This window comes from Stomoxys calcitrans, chromosome 4 (genome assembly GCF_963082655.1).
Source record: "Stomoxys calcitrans chromosome 4, idStoCalc2.1, whole genome shotgun sequence".
Taxonomy (NCBI): domain Eukaryota; kingdom Metazoa; phylum Arthropoda; class Insecta; order Diptera; family Muscidae; genus Stomoxys; species Stomoxys calcitrans.
In genome coordinates this window covers 27,053,477-27,073,308 of record NC_081555.1, presented here as the reverse complement: position 1 = coordinate 27,073,308, position 19,832 = coordinate 27,053,477, and the positions used below count along the sequence as shown (strand labels likewise).

At 40.9% G+C, this 19,832-nt stretch overlaps 1 protein-coding gene across 1 annotated transcript in view; it reads left to right on the top strand.

Annotated features, from left to right (window-relative positions):
• Positions 1 to 12,486: 12,486 nt before the first annotated feature.
• Positions 12,487 to 19,832, top strand: part of LOC106091352 (uncharacterized) — a 129,560-nt gene continuing 122,214 nt past the window's right edge. The window contains exon 1 of the mRNA XM_059368135.1: positions 12,487 to 13,189. The gene's annotated coding sequence lies outside the window, so the exon portion shown is untranslated. The remainder of the gene's footprint in view (positions 13,190 to 19,832) is intronic.

Genomic DNA, 19,832 nt, shown 5'->3' with positions numbered 1-19,832 from the left:
TCAAGCATACGACAATTCATTTTCTATCATATGCCAGCGTTCATTGCTTCAAGGAATTGCTAGTACAATGATTGTTGAGTTGAGGCTGCAGGAGGTTCTGTCATGAAATGGTAGCAAAAGATAACAATTCGCCTCATTCAGGCGAATACAAAGAAATAAAACACACTTGAAATTGCAAATGAATTTATTGCGAAGCATAACAAAGAAAAGCACTACATAAGTGAGCACTCACACACAACACACGAACTCAGTATATCGACTACTCGTACATGGCAAACAACACGTGTGAATGTAAAGTAAAGTTGTTACAGATACATGCGTGTGTGTGTGTGGTATGGTATGTTATGGTGAAATGTATCTTCACTACATACCATGCTATTGTTAGCGAGCACTCGCATGTGTCTCACAGAGTTCCCTTTTTGAAACAGGAAAAGGAAACATCGTTTGCAGAGCATAAAAGACACTTTTGTATTACAAGGTTATTTACTCTGCTGGTGCCAAATGCCAACAAATTCTAAATTAACTTACTATACGTCTATAAACAATGAATAAATAACCAGACGAATATGAGAGATGTGTACGTTTGTTTGTAACACTCGTGGCATACTTGCCAACTTTTGGTAGTTCTTAAATATAAAATTCTTTGGAAACGGCAAATGTTCATTGAATTTACTTATAGATATTTATTAAGTCGTCAAAAGTAAGCCCAGGTGTTGAGGGAAAGTGAGGAAAAAACAATTGGTGTATGCTGGGAGCGAATAAGGCCGCAAATTGCGGTCCTAGTGTGAAAGCTATGAAGACAGAACTGGTCCTGGTGACATGTTGATTCCAGTGTTTAGGTTAGACAAGAAGTAACCTTGGGTTTGCCTTTTAAATCAGCCAAATGTCTTAATGTTATTTTAAAAAATTAATTGAGATTAAGAATGTGAATAGGGAATACTGGGGGAAGAGGCCCTCTGCCGCTCCTTATTCACATCAAGAGCTCACGTCTAGTAAGTGGGTTATACAACCTTGAGTCATTTCTTCGCAGGTTAGGATTGGAAAATGCTTTACATATGTGACGAGTATGTCTCTAGCCTAGTGATCAAAGGTACCGTCTAAAAACCAACCTGTGTCCCCCCAGGGGGTTTAGTTTTGGCCTCGAAACCGCTTTCGCATAACTTTACCTTTTTTGGTCCAACAGTCGGAAAATTAAGCTTCCACAAGATAATGGGTTAGGGGTAATAGACTTCGCCGAGGCAACAACATGGTAGTTAGCAGCAACAGATTGTAGCATAAACAAGTGAAAGCTTGCTAAGTTCGGCCGAGCCGAATCTAATATACCCTCCACCATGGATCTGATTTGTCAAGTTCATTGGCCGATATCTCTTTAAAGACAAACAAAGGATAATGAATAAGGATTGCTATGCTATTCAGGGCCACACTTTGCGTAGTTGATGATGGTCAAGCCACAACTGTGCATGCAAAATTGCAGCCAAATCGGATAGTAATTGCGCCCTCTAGCGGCTCAAAAAATCAAGATCCGAAATCGGTTGATGTGGGAGCTATATTAGGTTATGAACCGGTTTGGACCATACTTGGCACAGTTGTTGAGGGTCAAACCAAAACACTGCATGCAAAATTTCAGCCAAACTGGATAATAATTGCGCTCTCTATCGGCTCAAGAAGTCAAGATCCGAAATTGGTTTATATGGGAGCTTTATGAGCTATTGAACTGATTTTATCCATATTTGGCACAGTTATTGATGATCAAGCCAAAAAACTTTATGGAAAATTTCAGCCAAATCGGATAAGAATTGCGCCCACTAGAGGCGAGATCCGAGATCGGTTTATGTGGCAGATATACCAAAACATGGACCGATTTAGGCCATTTACAATCCCAACCGACCCACACAAATAAAATATATAAAGGAAAAATTTCAAGCACCTAGGTTTACTCCTTCGAAAGTTAGCGTGTTTTCAACGGACGGACGGATGGACAGACGGACGGACATACAGACGGACGGACAGACAGACGGGCAGATGGACGTACGGACGGACAAACAGACGGACGGACAGACGGACGTACATGGCTTAATCGACTCAGACTCAGTCAAGACGATTTCAGGTCAATATTTCGATGTGTGGAGGGTATAAACATTTGCCAGGCCACATGCTTTTCCTCAGATCAAGATTATTGCATGGCGAGAAAAACACTATCAGACATTATATGGAAGCTGGCCACTGAAGGGCTGCAAACACAACAGATAGTAACGGCATACTCCAATCGACTGACCCAATTGCTTGATGAAAGCACTCCCTTTCCCAATTATATAAAGGCGCATTGGCTATCTATTGCCTGCTACATGAAAAACGTCGCGAAATCCGTACTAGGATACCGGAAGCCTCTCCTAAAAAAACCATGGCACGACCAAGAGTGTCGAAATGCTACAGAAGAAACTCTCCAAATAAAGGAGAGGTAGATGGGAGAAAAGATGGGAGCAGCAACGTCTATTCCGCAGAAACAAAAAGGAAACGACCAGGAGTGAGTGTGAGCGAATTGAGATGTACAGGATTCGGAATGAAGTGCGGAAATCTTAAAAATGAATCAAACATCAAACCTATGACCAAAGCCATCGCAGCCACATTCTCCTACAGAGACAAAGAAGAAAATCTGGTAACTGACACAGATAGCATGCTGAGGATATGGAAAGAACATTTTACCCAACTGCTAGTGTCCGACGTTGGCGGCGAAGAGGATACCACAGAACAAATCCCTGATTATGGTATAGAATGTTTACCTCCTAATCAGAAAGAGGTCCAAGTAGCTGTGAACCGACTGAAAAACGACAAGGCAGCAGGTGCCGGTCTATAAGACTGGAGGCGACACGCTGATAAGGCGTTCGCATCAGCTTGTCTGCGCGATCTGGCCAGAAGAACGCATACCCGATGACAGGAATCTTGGTTTACCATGTCCCGTACACAAGATAGGAGATAAGAGGAATAGATCTTCTCCCCGCTTTGTGAAAGATTAAAATCTAAATCAGTGAGATAATTGGGCCCTATCAATGCGGCTTTAGAACTGGTTAATCCATCATAGACCAGATATTCACACTGCGCTGAATACTAGAAAATCGCAAGAAGAACCGGTCAAATTTAGACATCTTTTGTAACGGCCGTTTCCACTTTTTACTCTCCTGAGAGGGAAAGACGGTATTGTCTATTTTCTTTTCACAACATTTGTTATTGAGTACTCTAGAGTCACTTGCACTTGCACTAACACAAAGAACACCGATTTCATTCTCACGGCGAGTGAGGCGATAGCGGTTGTTTTTGTTGTAGCAGTGTGTTATACACTGAGGCAGCAGCCCTTGCCGATGAAGAACTCCATCGGCTCAATCCGGTACGTACAACCGGCTGCCATGGGATTGAGGCGATGACGGTGATGCGCAGTTGTGGGTCGCAACCGATGACAACCGCGGTGTGAAAACGACCAGCGGCAACAGCGGGAGGATGAACCTACAATGACGCAGTTGTTGCATCGCAACCGAGGTGTGAAAACCACCAGCGGGGGATCAACCGACGATGGCACAGTTGTTGGATCGCAACCGCAGTATGAAAACGATCAGGGGTGACAGCGGGCGGATCAACTGACGATGACGCAATTGATGGATCGCAACTGCGGTATGAAAATGAACAGCGGTGACAAGGGGGGATCAACCGACAATGACGCAGTTGTTGGATCGCAACCGATGGCGAACGGGCGGATCAACTGACGATGACGCAGTTGATGGATCGCAACTGCGGTATGAAAATGAACAGCGGTGACAAAGGGCGACAATGACGCAGTTATTAGATCCTAACCGCGGTATGAAGACAATCAGCAGCGACAGCGGGCGGATCAACAGACGATGACGCAATGATGGATAACAACCACGGTGTGAAAACGACCAGCGGAGGGATCACCCGATGATCACACAGTTGTTGGATCGCAACCGATCGCGACCGTGGTTTGAAAACGAGCAGCGGGGGGATCAACCGACGATGGCGCAGTTGCTGGATCGCAACCGCGGTATGAAGACAATCAGTAGCGACAGCGGGCGGATCAACAGACGATGGCGCAGTGATGAATAACAACCGCGGTGTGAAATCGACCAGCGGGGGGATCAACCGACGATGGCGCAGTTGTTGGTTACCGGTGCGTGTAGCGCTTAACCGCCTACCTGCCTCATCTGTAAGCCCTCCACTGGCGAAATCTCTCGCTGTGCTCGCCCTTTTATACCTTGGTGGGATACACAGACAGCCACGTAGATCATCTCTCAACAGTGTTGTCGTATGTATGGTGTTCCTCTCGCTGTGGTGTTACCACTGGTGTGGTATTGCAATATTGATCGCTCCATCACTTGGGTTGGCAATGCGGTATCGTTCTTTGGTCGTTAACTTTAAAAAAACTTTGATGTAGTTTGTACTCTTTGTGGTCAAAAACGAGCCAGCGACTTTTGTTTTCATACTTTTCGTTGACTACAAAGCCGCTTTCTACAGCCCTATACATTCAATGGTATTTCAAGTTATGTCTGAGATTGCTATCCCTGCAAGTTAAAAAGACTCTGCAGATGGCATTTGCTGATACACGTTCCTCAGTAAGAATAGAAAAGAATTTCCCCGAACCATTCAATACCAAACAAGGTTTTAGACAAGGAGACAGGAGACGCTAAGGTTGCCTGATAAAGGCATGCTGTGTGTATTTGAGAAGTTCTCTGGATGTCTTACTCTGTATCATGTTACTCACAACAGGCTCTATGTTTTGTAGAAAAAGGACGTAAGGCTGCAGGCCTTTCCCGGCTTAGGTGTAAATAAGGTTTAGATATGCCCTCTTAAGACTATAGTAGCCACAATGATGTTGCGATCTTTATAAAATTGAGCATGTTTTTACATTTGCTTAATAGTAGGCCTGACTTTTGTCTTTCCTCACTTGTTTTTTATGGGAAATGAATGACCAAGGTGGCGTATGACGTATTAATAAGGTCAACGTAATTATCGAAAAGTATTTATACGCACCCATGTCCAGCAAATTTAACAAAGCAATTATTTGAAATGATTGGTGCTCTGTAAGAAGTTATCACCAAATCATTGGTTTTAAGAACTTCATGGCACCTCTTAAAATTTTGCACAGATACTTAACACTGATGTAGGTCATTGGGGATTGCAAATGGGCCATATCGGTTCAGATTTAGATAAAGCTCCCATATAAACCGATCTCCCGATTTGACATTTGACATCTAAGAACTGTGCCAAGTAGGGTTCGAATCGGTCTAAAACCTAATATAGCTCTCATATAAACCGATCTCTCGATTTGACTTCTTGAACCCTTACAAACTGTAAATTTTGTCCGATTTGGCTGAAATTTTGCATGTGGTGTTCCGTTATAACTTCCAACGACTGTGTCAAGTAGGGTTTGAATCGGTCCATTACCTGATTAGCTCCCATATAAACTGGTCGATCATCCTTGATCGGTTCCTAGAAGTTTAAATTTTTGCTGGTTTGACAAAAGTTTGGTATGTAGAATAAAATTATGCCCTTCAATTAAATTTATTTTGTATAAATTTTTAGCAGAAACCTTGGTGGTGTGTTCCCAAGTTTCGGAATCATACTTAGCACGCTTTTATTTGTTTTTTTTTCAAATATGTATTCACAACAAATATAACAAAAACTACTTAAATCAAGCACTGAATATCTCCTTTGCTATTTCTTATTTCCGGAATTGGAAAAACGAGCCAATTCGTGTGTCTATCTCAAAAAAAGAATCTAGAAAAAGCGTGCTAAGTTCAGCTGGTCCGAATCTTATATACCCTCCACTATGGTTCACATTTGTCGAATTCTTTGCCTGGCATCCCTTTTTAGGCAAACAAAGCAATGTTCGCCCTTCGGGTCGATCGTACATCTAAAATGCTGGTTGAATGCCTTCCATCGATCACAACATAATCTTTTTGGTTTCTCGTGTGAATCCTTCGATGTTGGAATCTGGTGCTGCTAACTACCATGTTTTTTTTTTGCAGCGGCGAAACCTATTAGCCTCAATCCACTGTCGGAAGTTTCTTCGTGTAGGTTAAATTTTCCGACTGCTGGGCCAAAGATATTTTCCTTCCGTATTTTCGCATTAAAATCGTCCAGAACGATTTTAATATCAAGGGTTGGACATCGATCATATTCTCATTTTAATATCAAGGGTTGGAATTCGATCGTATTCTCATTCTAGGCGTTCGTAGAAAATGTCTTAAGTCTGTTCGTCCCTGTCTTCCGTCAGGGCATGGGTCTAAATAAGGATGGTGAAGAATTTGGCCTTATGCGGTTTGTGGCTAGCCTCTCATACACCGGGGTATTATAATGGAAGAAAACGTCTAATTCTGTCTGACGACAGACTGTCACTTAAACCTAACCTAACTTATCCACCGGAGTATACCTGTAGACAAGGTGTTTCAGTATTCAAACAAACCACAAATCCACAGCCGAATTCACGTTTCGTCTCATGGCAGCTATATTGTAGGTCGTTACCACTCGGTTTTGCCCTTCCCGAGCCATCGCACTTTCTATATGACAGTAATGTCTACCTTATATTGTACTTCTCCATACATCGGCCAGTGCTTATATTGCACACTCTCTAAAAAGAGTGCGCACATTTCAGGTGCATATACGCAAAGCATGGCCCTTAAAACGTTTGCGGGGGCCGTCAACATAGGGGGATCGGTTTTTTTTCTTCTTCGTTTTTTCAAAGTAATTTCTTCAGGTTTTCCGCGTGATGGGCTTTTAACCCGACGCCCCAACACATCTTCTATTGTTCTACAGGAGGACTCGTGGCACATTTGAGCTCACTAATTTTAACGATTAATTCACTAATTTTAAAGGTTAGCTAACCAGGTGACACCGCGAGGAGGTTTGTGTCCACATTTGAGATGAATGAAGACCAAGATAAACCTGAATTTTGCCGAGTCAAAACCAATCAGAACAGTTACTTGTTTCCCAACATCCCCAAGTAACCACAAGTCAAATCAGCTATGTCAAGTTATGGACCTATCAGTCAAATCGGAAAGGAAGTGCTCCCTCTAGTGGCTCAAGAAGTCAAGACCCAAGATCGATTTATATGGCAGCTATATCAAAACATAGACCGATATGGCCCATTCACAATCCCAACTGACTTTCATTTATAGGAAGTATTTGTGCAAAATTTCAAGCGCCTAGCTTTACTACTTCGAAAGTTAGGGTGCTTTCGACGTACAGACGGACGGGCAGATGGAGGGACAGACGGACGAACATGACTATATCGATTGGAAATGTCAAAAATATAAGGAATATATATTTTTTATGGGGTTTTAGGCGAATAATTCGAGGTGTTACAAACAGAGTAACGAAATTAGTATACCCCAATCCTATGGTGGAGGGTATACAAATTAGAAGAAACAGCCAAGTTTTATTTCATTTTGTTGACCAGTGTTATCGGATGTTGCCTCGTAGATACTAAATTTTCTAGCACGATTTTAATGTTATGTGCTGGGCTGTGTTCATTTACTGGAGTGAATCTGGGGATAAGGTATTTCGATCTCCGAATAACCACAAATTTATAGCCGCAATAATGTCTCGTATGTTATCAGCTATTGGGTTGCCCAAAAAGTAATTGCGGATTTTTCATATAGTCGGCGTTGACAAATTTTTTCACAGCTTGTGACTCTGTAATTGCATTATTTCTTCTGTCAGTTATCAGCTGTTGCTTTTAGCTTGATTTAGAAAAAAAGTGTAAAAAAAGTATATTTGATTAAAGTTCATTCTAAGTTTTATAAAAATGCATTTACTTTCTTTTAAAAAATCCGCAATTACTTTTTGGGCAACCCAATATAATACAATGTGTTACCTTTTGGTGTTGTTGTGACGCCTCTCTCAGTTCATCGCACTTCCTGTAAGGAGGTAATGTCGGTCTTTTACTTTTTTCTTTCATTCTCTAGGGCATATACTGCAACTTCTCACCATTGAGGTTGTAAATTCCAGGTACAGGCTCGATACTTATAGGCCTTAAATAGTTTTCGGGGTCGTCAATATTAGTCAGACCTTTTTTCTAATTTTTTGTTTTTTCTTGAGTATTTTTGTGAACTTCTTAAAAATTTTTTTATTATTATTGTTAATTGAGATAGTCATTGTAGTTAAAGACGAGATTCACTTGCCCTACTCACATTGAATGTACGAAACATCAACCAATAAAAAAAGCATGCAATTAACTTCGTGAGTTCCTAATAAAAAAATCCATTTTGCAACCTAATGTAACAAATGAGCTATTGTTAGGGCTGTAGAATTTCAACAAAAGCAAAGAAAAAAGCTCATGCCAGCAAAATTTAATTCAAGTTCTTTTTCAAAAACCACACAGGCCGCATCATCACCATCACCATCATCACCACTACTACTAATGCCAACCCCGACCCGGTCTCTCATTGTGTTGATGTTGGTTTTGCGTTTTTTTCTTGGTAGATTGTTTTTGAATTCAATGATGCTGTGAAATTTCATTTGTGTTGCTAGCGTATAAAAGCTACATGCACGTGTGTTTGTGCTTGCTCAGTGCCACAGACAGGAGGAATACTACTCATACCACTCAATAGCGTGATTAGTATAAACAACAGGGTGAGTTTAACGATTAGACGACTACAACACAATAGACCTCAAACAGGGTGAAGCAGCTTGGCAGCTTGCTTGCACAGAAAATGAAAGTGGGAGAGAAAACGGGGATAGACGAGAGAAAATAGAAATAGGTTAAAAAGTGAAAGAGGACAATTTAAAACACGTGGACTGGTGTATGGAAATAAGGCAAGCAAACTAAATGAACACCTAAACCATTCTAACAGGCCAACAACAGAGAATGAAAATAGTGGTTAGCTGTTGAGAGTTGTAATACTGAGAATTGAGAGTACTGAAACTCGAATGTTAGTTAGAGTGAATTTGGTGCAGAAGTTACACTGTTCAACAATTGAAAAAAATGTACCAAAGAATAAAACATCAGACCAACGGCTTTAGCAGAGGTACATCCTCCTGCAAAGGCAAAGAACATCGAATAAAAAAGACAAATCTAGCATTTTTCTCAGCTGTTGGCAATCGAAAGTAGCTTCGGCGAGGTTACCGACTTAAACAATCCCTACAATTGGTAAAAAATTTATGCCGCCTAGTCAAAATGAGTTGACGATGTTAGTTGGCTGAAGAACAACAAGGCAGCAAGAGCCAATGGGCTGCCATAAAAGCTTTTTCAGATTTTTAAGATTGGAGGCGATACGCCGATGAGGCGTATACATAAGCTCGTTTGCGTAATCTGGATGGTGAAGGACATACCTGATGATTGAAACCTCAGCACTCTACGTTGGGTACACAAGAAAGTATGAGCAAACTACAGATGAATAGTCTTTCTACCCCAAACAAGATACCTTTGAGCGTACTGTGTGAGTGGTTAGCATTTGAAGTCGACAACATAACGTAAACTGGATGGCGAAAGACATACCCGATGATTGAAACCTCAGCACTCTATGTAGGGAGCACAAGAAAGAAGACAAGACAGTATGAGCCAATTACAGAGGAATAGTCTTCCTACCGCAAACAAGATACCTTTGAGAGTACTTTAAAGTAGACTACATAATGGGAGCCGGTAAATCCAAGGGAGACATTTTGAGCTGTTGACAAACACAGTGACATAGGGGACATACTGGACTGTCCCGTACAGAGACAGGAAATAAGAAAGTATAAAGTTTATCGTCATCACGGATATTTTTGTCTTGAAGAGCTTTTAATGGTTTAAGTCATCATGACCTGATGGAATATATCCGGTGATACTGCAGTGGGAAGTACTAAGAAGGCTCACAGATGTTGGGCACTATGTAGACGAAAAGGGGCCTGAATCCGAGGATAGTCCACTGGCTCTACAGCAGCGAGATTAGACCAATACTAACTACGCCTCAGTAGTTTGGTGGACTGCTATGGAGAGAAAGGTGCAAGATAAGGATAGGTTCAGGGAACATGTTGTCTTTGCATAGACGGAGCGATGAAGACCACGCCCACTAGGATACTGGAGACTATTCTAGATATCCGACCCATTGACATACAGATTAAGTGTGAGGCAGCCATTGCGGCCATGAGTTTTAAGGCGAAAGGAGAATCAGCTCATACCATCGCGGTAGAGTCGAGGGGACGATAGGAAACCTGGCAGGAAGGGAAGAGGTTTCCGATTGGATACCAGAGATGAATCTTGAGGTCGAGTGAGAGACACTGATGCCAGCGGCACAGTCTTGGATTGACAGAAACCTAGTATTGTCATCTGGAAGATCATGTTAGATGGATCAAAGCTAGAGGACAGAGTGGCCCTTGGGGTCTACATTGAGAACCCAGGGACTGAGATCTGTTTTAGAATGCCTGATCATAATACGGTCCTGCAGGCGGAGATCCGGGCGATCACGGAATGCGTGAGGTGGTGTGTTGCTAACGCGAGGACGTCAAGTATGAACATCTTTACCGACAGTAAAATTGCCACAAGGACAATAACAACCAGGGCGGTAAGGTCACGAACAGTCTTGCAGTGTAAGAAGGAGATTAACGCCTTCTCTGAGGATGGCAAAATTCAGATCGTTTGGGCCATAACGGAGTAAGGGGGAATGAAAGGACAGACGATTTGGCGGTGAAGGCCAGAGGACTTCTGTCAATAAACTTGTTTAAGCCTTTCGGGTTGACGCAGTCCGAGTTAAGGGCGACAAACGCATGTAACACTGTGGAACAGTGAAACGGTCGATAGGACGACAAAAACCCTATGGGATGATCTGGATCATGAGAAGACGAGTCTATTATTGAAAGGATGTAAGAAGGAGTTCAGTATAGCTTTTGGTATCACACCGCGACACATAGGACTACGAGCTCACTTATGCAAAATCGGCGCGGCAAGTGATAGCATGTGTAGAGTATGTCGAGAAGATGTTGAGGCGTTAGAACATTTCCTATGTCATTACCCGGCTTTTGGACACCGGCACTTTGATGGTATCAATATGTTTCGCAGACGCAAAGCGCAGCGTTAAGATGTCCCCTCTAGACTCGCAGCTGGACCCCCATCAGAATTCAACATATGTTCGATAACCCGTTCGTTTACCAAATGCCTCACCTCGTCTTCTCACGATCTGGATCCCCCCATAGGATTTTGGCCATCCTACCGACGGTATCGTTTAAGACTGTTCCCCAGGGTTGCATGAGCATTCGTCGCCCACGCCCTTAACTCGGACAGCGTCGACCCGAAAGGCTTCGGGTTAACTAAGTTTATTGACGGTAGTTCTCCGGCTTTCACCGCCAAACCTCTCGATGTCAATGTATACCCTCCAAGTGTACATCTTGGCGTTGAAGGATTCTTCTATTTTAATGCTGAACCATGCGCGAGGTTGTCTCCACCTAGCCGTGCTTGGCTATAAACATCACCCTTGGCTTCTTTCAGGCAAATACTATCGCAGAGGATAGCATGTTCGCCTATGACACCTGGGTTCGATTCCTGGCGAATACTTCAGTGGTGGTTATCCCCTCCTAACACTGGCGACATTTGTGAGGTACTATGCCATGTAAAAACTTCACTCCAAAGATATATCGCACTCCGGCACACCGTTCGGGCTCGACTATAAAAAGGTGATACCTTATCATTGAGCTTCAACTTGAAGCGGACAGCACTAATTTATAAGTGAGAAGGTTTGCCCCTGTTCATGGGCAAACTTGCAAAGTACACGTTACGCTATGCATTTTGTCAATCTATTCTAAGGACTTCTCATATCACAGTTTTAATTTTTCATTTACTTTTTAAAAAATGTCCCTAAACATTTAACTATTGTGGCAACTCTGTTAAACAGCGGTTTAGTACAACTACAAATATGTGTGAGTATTTTAGATTTGTATTGCTCATACGCCTGCGTGTACAGAAGAGTTAAGTCAATTATGCTTTGATTTGGATAAAAATGCATACTCACTTTGAATTTCTCTCTCTCTCTTCCTCTTTTTATGAATGTAGCTGTTTGCCTTTTGTTAAACACCATATAAAAAGGCTGGCGCTCTAAATGGCATTCGTTCTAAAAGTCTCTCGCTCTCTGTTTACCAATCTTTGTCTTTTTTGTATGGCAAGGTATTTCTGTGTGTGTGTGTGCATTTAACAGAGCCCAACATACGATTATATAGAGTTTCTCATTTTAGATTTTCACTTTAGTTTGTGCTTAAAACTCGCTCTGTTCAAAACTTTCGGTGTAACAATCAGAAAAAAACTAATTTTACTCTATGGAAAAAAATGTGAAGAAGGAAAAAAATTACTTGATGTAAAAAAAGAACATCAATGAGACTTTGCTTAGAAAACCAAAATAAAAACTTTGAGAAAAACTAAAGGAAAAAAACTTGTAAAAAGAGAATTTCTATAAACTTCAGTGGCCGCTATCGAAAATTGGGCCAATAATTTCCAATTAGTGTGATGGAATTTGTCAAGAAAAGCCTTTCTCCTAGCCATTAATGACCTGTCATTAGCTTTCATTGATTTTTTTGTGTGTCATTCAAATGGGCTGCTGTTGGTTAGAGTGTCTGCAGAGGTGTTGTGTGCTAGTGAGTGAGTGTGGTGCTGTTTTTTCGTTGCTGCTGTTGCAAAAAAATTGTTGAAATTGTGACCTAAATCCCCACATACATATGTAAAATTCCTACTCCTTCAACGTTGTACACAATACACAAATGGTTGGAAAATATTTCAACACAAAACTAAAATAGTCATAAAAACAAATCCAACAACGAAAACAACAACAACAAAGTTACCAACATTCATAAAAAAAGTTGCAAAAAGTGGAATAACAAAAAGGAAAGGCAAGTGCTAAGCATGAATTATAGAGAGAAGTAAGGAAGGGAGAAAAAAAATATAAAATAAAAACTAGTGCAGACACAACACAATTGAGGTACATATAAAAGTGTACATAAAAGTATTGTTGTTGGTGCTATTGTCTTCTTTCCTCCTTACCTACAATGAAAACAGGCTTCAATTTCACATAAAAAAAGTTATAGCCTAGAAATACCAACGAAAGTGAAAGTGAAACACTTTGACGGCGACAACGACGACGATAACAAACAAAGGCAAGCAACCAACATTTACCCCCCCACAATTGCCACCCAGCCAGCTAAAGCAGCAGTGGAGAAAAAGGTAATAAAAAAAAATCACACACAGATGGTTAGACCAACAGCGTTATAGGAGTGGTTAATCTTATAGCACTCTTAGGAATCACTTGGCGAAACCAAAAAGAAAGAAGAAAAAATGTTGTAGGGTAATATTAGAGTAATTGTGTTCAGGATTCACCTCAAAGGCTGTTGTCTTAGGAACTCCACTCTGTACAGGAAATTTAAATGGACTTGCAAGAAGTTTACAAGCCATATCAAGTACAGCAACTAATTTACATGTTTATGGAGAGCCTTAAAACGGCAAAGCTAAAGTAAAACATGTTATCATAAGAATAAGATGGGAATTATTGAAACAGTTACTTCGCTTGCGGTTGTAGTCAAGAAGGACATAGTGCACATTTTTCGCTAACATACCATTTGAGCAACATCTCCCACATCAATGAGCACTATTCGATTCTTACTTAAGGATAGGTAAGTTTGACGAAAAGTAACTTAATAAATAACCAGTAAGTTAAGGCAAAAGTCAAGCGGTGCCGACTGTATAATACCCTACAAAATGCAAATTTTGCCCACGAACATTCCATTAAGAAATTGAGAAGTCTGCCCCTTCCCACATATCAATGAGTGCAGTCCGATTCAATTTTTTAAGCTCAATGATAAGGGACCTCCTTTTTATAGCCAAGTCCGAACGGCGTGCTGCAGCGCCACATCTTTTGAGAAGTATGCCTCTTCTCACATATCAATGAGTGCAGTCCGATTCAAGTTTTAAAGCCCTATGATAAGGGGCCTCCTTTTTATTGCCGAGTCCGAACGGCGTGGCGCAGAGCGACACCCCTTTGGAGAGAAGTTTTACATGGCATAGTACCTCACAAATGTTGCCTGCATTAGGAGGAGAAAACCACCGATGAAAATGTTTACTAATGATCTCGCCAGGATTCGAACACAAGAGTTCAGCGTCATAGGCGGACATGCTAACCTCTTCGCTACAGTGGCTACTACCTCTACCTTACACCTACCCTATAAGTACAAAGTGGGAACTATATCAAAATGTGAACCAATTTCGACCAAACTTCTTAGATAATGTGGTAGTCGTGCAAAATTTTAGCAAGATTGGTAAATAATAAAGTCTAGAAGTGAAAATAGAGTGAAATACATATACGACAGCTATATCTAAATCTGGACCAATTTCTATGAAATTTACCATACTAAGAGTCATAAGAAAATCCTTCCTGCTAAATTTCGAGAGAATCGGTTAAAAAATGTGCACTTGATTGCAATATTTCTCAAAATCGGACGAACATATATATGGGAGCTATATTCAAATCTAAATCGATTTCCAACCCGACCTTGTGAGAAAGTTCGACATCCCCCAGCTCACAAAGGCGACGGTCTTCACCAAAGATGAACGCGGCGAGTTCGCGACGAGACGCATGGCGGAAGTCCTAAACAAGCGAAATCACGCCCTTAAGATGGTGCAAGTCTGGAATGTGGAGACATACCAGTTGTGCAGTTGTCTGTTAGCCGCAAAAGTCGGGCAATGACATAGAAAATGCTTCAACGTCTCATCATCTTCTCCATCTTCCCTGCACATACTATTATTTTCCGCACCTCTTCTAGAAAGTGAGCTCGTGTGTCCCGTTATAATACTGAGAGCCATGGTGATCTCCTTTTTACTTATTTTCAACTATAGCATCGTTTTCTCATAATCCTTATCTCCCCATAGGATTTTCGTCTTCCTACCAACCATTTTGCTGTTCCACAGTGTTACATGCGCCTTCGTCTCCCACACCCTAAACTCGGACTCCTTCGATCCGAAAGACTAGTCCTCTGGCCTCCACTGCCAAATCATATGGTCTTTTATTCCCCCTTATTCCTCTTTGGCCTGGCACCGAGACATTGTGGATCGTGCCATCCTCAGAGAGTGTGTTCATCTTCTTCTTACATTACAAGATTGTTCGTGACCTTACGTTCCAGTTGTTACTGCCCTGATGGCCAGTTTACTATCCGTAAAGATGTGCACACTCGACGACCTCGCCGTATTCTGGTCAGGTAGTCAAAAATGGATCTCAGCCCCTGAGTTCTCAATGTAGACCACCTACAGCCACTCGTTCTTCTAGCTGTTATCCAAACGTGTATCATGAACTTTTAAATATCAATATCAGAGTTCCGTCAATCCAAGACTTTGCCGCTGGCAGTTGTGCCCCGCACACGACCTCAAGTGCCGTACTAGATATCCGTTCCAAATCCTCTTCCGTTCCTTCCAGGTTTTCTATCGAACCGCCTCGATTATACTGCGATGGTACGACCTGCTTCTATTCTCTAATGATTCTCCCATCGCCTATATCTCAGAGTCGCAGTGGTTGCCTCACACTTAAACTGTAAGTCTATAGGTCGATATATTGAAAAGTTTGTCGGATATATTGACAAGTTTGCATGTCCTAGTGGGCGTGGTCATCATCACCTCGCCTTTGACAAGGCAACATGTTCTATATCCTGTTGAATTAACCTTATGTTACATTTTTTCTTCATCCCAGTAGGCGGTCTGCGGGACACACACATAGAAGGTGTTCCATAGTCTCTTCTTCTTCGATGTCCTCACAGCTTCTACAAAAGTCGATGCTGGCAATTTTCAGTCTTTAAGCATGTTTTCCGACTATACCTGTTAAGGCGGCCACAATAAATGATACATCCATTCTGGCCAGTGACAGCAAAGCGGTAAACCTCTTCAAGTCTAGGTTAGGCCACATAGTTTTGGAGTGTTCACAACCCCAATTTTGTTACCACCTGTCATTCGCTGCCTGATCCTTATGACTATGTTTACTTGTCGCTATAGGCATACCCACAGATCCTAATTCCCCTGGAATGTGAAAGGTAGTTCCTAGTCTCGCAAGATCGTCTACTCTGCAATTCCCTGCGATATCTCTCGGACCCGGCACCCAGTACAGGTGAATTTTGATCTGTTCATCCATCTCGTTGAGAAATATGCGACAGTCGAGAGAAGTTCTTGAATTCAGAAATACTTTTCCCAGGGATTGAATGGCTGCCCAGCTCTTTGCAAAAGTCGTTATGACATTACACCTCAGACATTCCACCACTTATTTAATTGCAAGAACCTCCGTTTGATTCACACTAAAGTGATTGGGTACTACTACTACTTAGTTTCCGATGAACATCCCATTGAGGAACAGGATACACTTCTCTTATATTAATGAGCTCAGTCTGATTAAAGTTTTAGCTCAATGATAAGGGGCCTCCTTTAGCATTAGTAAGGTCATGACCACCGCTAAAAAATATTCTGATGTTCACGTCTATATTTCAACATAGGCGTTCGGCATCATAGGCGAACATGCTAACCTATGTGCCGCGGTGACTGCAAAAAAGTGGTAGGGAAGAAGTGTTCGGTTAACCTTCTCAAAATTACAAATCTTAGTTCTTCAGAGTACACGTATAGAAGTCTATGTAACTTCTAATACCAGGAATATCGTAGTTCCAATAGGTTCTATCAGTAATAGCGGTGCAGAACTTTTTATCAAAAATGTGCTCAGGCAATGTGTAATCCACACTACCTGGATCATCGGACGTTGTATCAATCTAGTACAGTGTCCGTTGCCGCCGCATGGCCAAAGAGATAGCTCCCTTAGCCTAACAGCAGTGGTCGCAGCTGTTTGTCTAGCCACAATGTCCAGAGGTAATAGGTGGAACATTAAATTTAACTTTTAGATGTTCTCGTTTTCATTGCCGCTGTGATGCACAAACAAGCCATCCTTTGAATCCGGCTGAGTATTTAACAGTTGAGGGACTTTTAAAGCGCCGTCCACCAGACCACAACAACATATAGCATTATATGTATGACAACTACAGTATATACCTAGTGCATGACATGCGTTTTAAACCCCCAACTTTGATCAATAGCTCTCTTGCAGGTGTCTAGGGCAGGAGTTGCCTTTCTTGCCCTTTTCAAAATGTTGGGTTTGAAGTGGAATTTCCTGTTCAGCAAAACTCTTGGGTATATTGCGCTTTCGGGAAATGAAACATTCTCTTCTCCCAAGGAGACAGTTGCCACTATGGGTAACTTGTGCCTCCTGCTGAAAAGAATTACTTCTGTATTAGGTTGATTTACTTCTACACCACTTATGGTAGCTCATTACGTTTGTTTTCTTATGACTTCAAAATTCTAGAACAGTTGTGGTACAAATTGACGCCTCACCTGTTTTCTTATGACTTCAAAATTCTAGAACAGTTGTGGTACAAATTGACGCCTCACCTGATATTGCTCCCATGTTAACCGATCTTCAAATTGGACTTCCTGGGCCTCTAGAGGGCGCTACGATTCCTTCTCTATTCTTTATTTCTTAGTAGAGCTGGCAAACTATCGATAATCGCAACATTCCATATTTTCGATAGTTTTAATAATAAATATTGATAGTATCGGTACTATCGTTATTTTCCCATTTCCTATATTTCAAACGAAAATGAGAACTAAAAATCCTGAGATCGATTTATATAGAAGCAATATCAAGGCACAGACCAATTAAAACCATGGTTAATAAAGTCAGTTGGAAGTCATGAGAGAAATCATTGTATAAAATGTTAGCCTAATCTGATGAAAATTGCGCCCTCTATAGGCGCAATGTATCTTAAAGGATACATTTAGTGTCGCATCGCTTATTTTTTTTAATGTTGCAAAAAATTTATCTTTTCCAATAGTATCCATCCGAATAATATCAATTCATATTCAGTCAAAAAATTAAATATCGACAGTATCGATAGTGCCATCGATATTTTGCCAGCTCTATTTCGTAGTGGCATGTTAAGGAAAAATGCCTTTAGATTACCCCCAAAACTATGCTACAATTTCATTCATTTGTATATCTAACTCTATCTCGCTCTCTGCAAAAGATTGATGCCAATAGTTAACATTTGTTGTTATTGAGTCCTTTATGTTTTGTTCTAAAATATGGAAAACAGTAAGAGTGAGTGTGTGTGTGTGCGTATATTTACGTGGGTTAAACAGGATATGGAGCAGATAACAATCGCTATACAAACACATGCTCACCAGCATAGAAATCGAAAAGAAACCATGTTGTTGCGTATGCGTGTGTGTGTGATTTTAGATTTCCAGTTTTTTTATGGCATTTATTTGTTTCATTTGTTTATCTGTGTTCTTTTCAGTGCTTATTTCGATGTTTGTTGTTATTGTTTTTCTATGCTATGCTTTGCTTTGAATTTGTGTTTTTTTTTTGTTGTTGTTATTGTAGTGGGTCTTTATGACTTTGGGCTACATATTTTTTCTCTGATTCTGTACGCTGTTTTAAAAGATAGGGGCGTCAAGCTGTTAACGGTGTTTTGTACATTTTGTCTGCTTTTTGAGGGTGTTGTTGTTGTTGTTTTATTCTAGCAAAACCTAACACAGGGTGTGCCGCAAGCAAATCATTGCTGGGCTTAACAAAAGTATCAGCAGCTAAGGTAAGCAACACAATTATGACAACAGCAACAAAGCCCCAAATTGTTAAAGAAAACTTAATGCATATTACTAAGACCTAGAAAGCTGTTTGCCACTCATTGGTGGGGTGGCTGGCATGGAAAACCTCAAAGTTTATTTTATTCTCACCACGCTCTTAGTTGTCTCTTTCTACCTATTCATCTAAGCTACTCTCTTGGAAATCCTCTTGCAAATTCACAAACCCATTGTTGTTGTTAGAAATGTTTTGTTTTTGTTAAGGCACACCAACAGCATGGTCACGAGTACATGTTACTATGTGTGTGTGAGTGTGTTTAAAGGGATGCCTGTATTTTATGTCGCCGTGTTGTTTCATTTTCATAATAAACGACATTTAAAGTGTTTTTGTTGGAACTTTGTCATCAGCATAGTTGGAGCGCATACGAAACAAAGGCATGTGGGTGTGTGTGTGTGTGTAAGTGTTATTTCATTTGTTTATTATTCCGAATATGAATAGTCGGTAAATTTAAGAGTGGGTGTATGTTTGGTTGAATGCTTGTCGTATCACTTTGGCTTATCCATGTAAGAGAGCGAGTTCGTGTATGCGTGTGTGTGTGTGTTTTTGTCCTTTGTTCTGTGTGAGTAAGTGTTTATGTTTCGACCATAAATGGCAGAAGTTTATTTACTTTTCGTGTGATTTCAACAGTTATGATTGTTAATTATTTGCAGTATTTATTATTGTGCGATTTATGGCATCATCCATCCATGGATAAGTGTTTATTTTCATAAGAAATTTATTCATACAATGCCCTGCAAAAGGGCACGGCTAGTTTTGCTTACTTTTGTAAACATTTTGAGTTGTCTCGGTTAAATGGGGGTATATAACCGAGCAATTATTAAGTCGTAAAGTTCATATGGTAAAGTTTTTAATGAATGCCATTTAAAGTTGGTAATGAGGTAACCCTTTTTAAGGAATAATTATGTGAAATATTTTAAGGCAATCACATTTTCAAGTAGTTAAATTGTTAGAAAAGGTAGAAGAGTAGAGAGAATAGTTTAATTGTTTTTAATTTTTCGTTAATATAGCTTACGTTGGGATAACAAAAGGCTGAGGATTTCGATTCGCCAAAGCTACTATGGGCTGATGGACTAACTCTGGAATACTTAACGATTAGGATTTGGGAGGAGGTTTTAGATGTGACAATATGTTCGGAAATTTTGATCGATG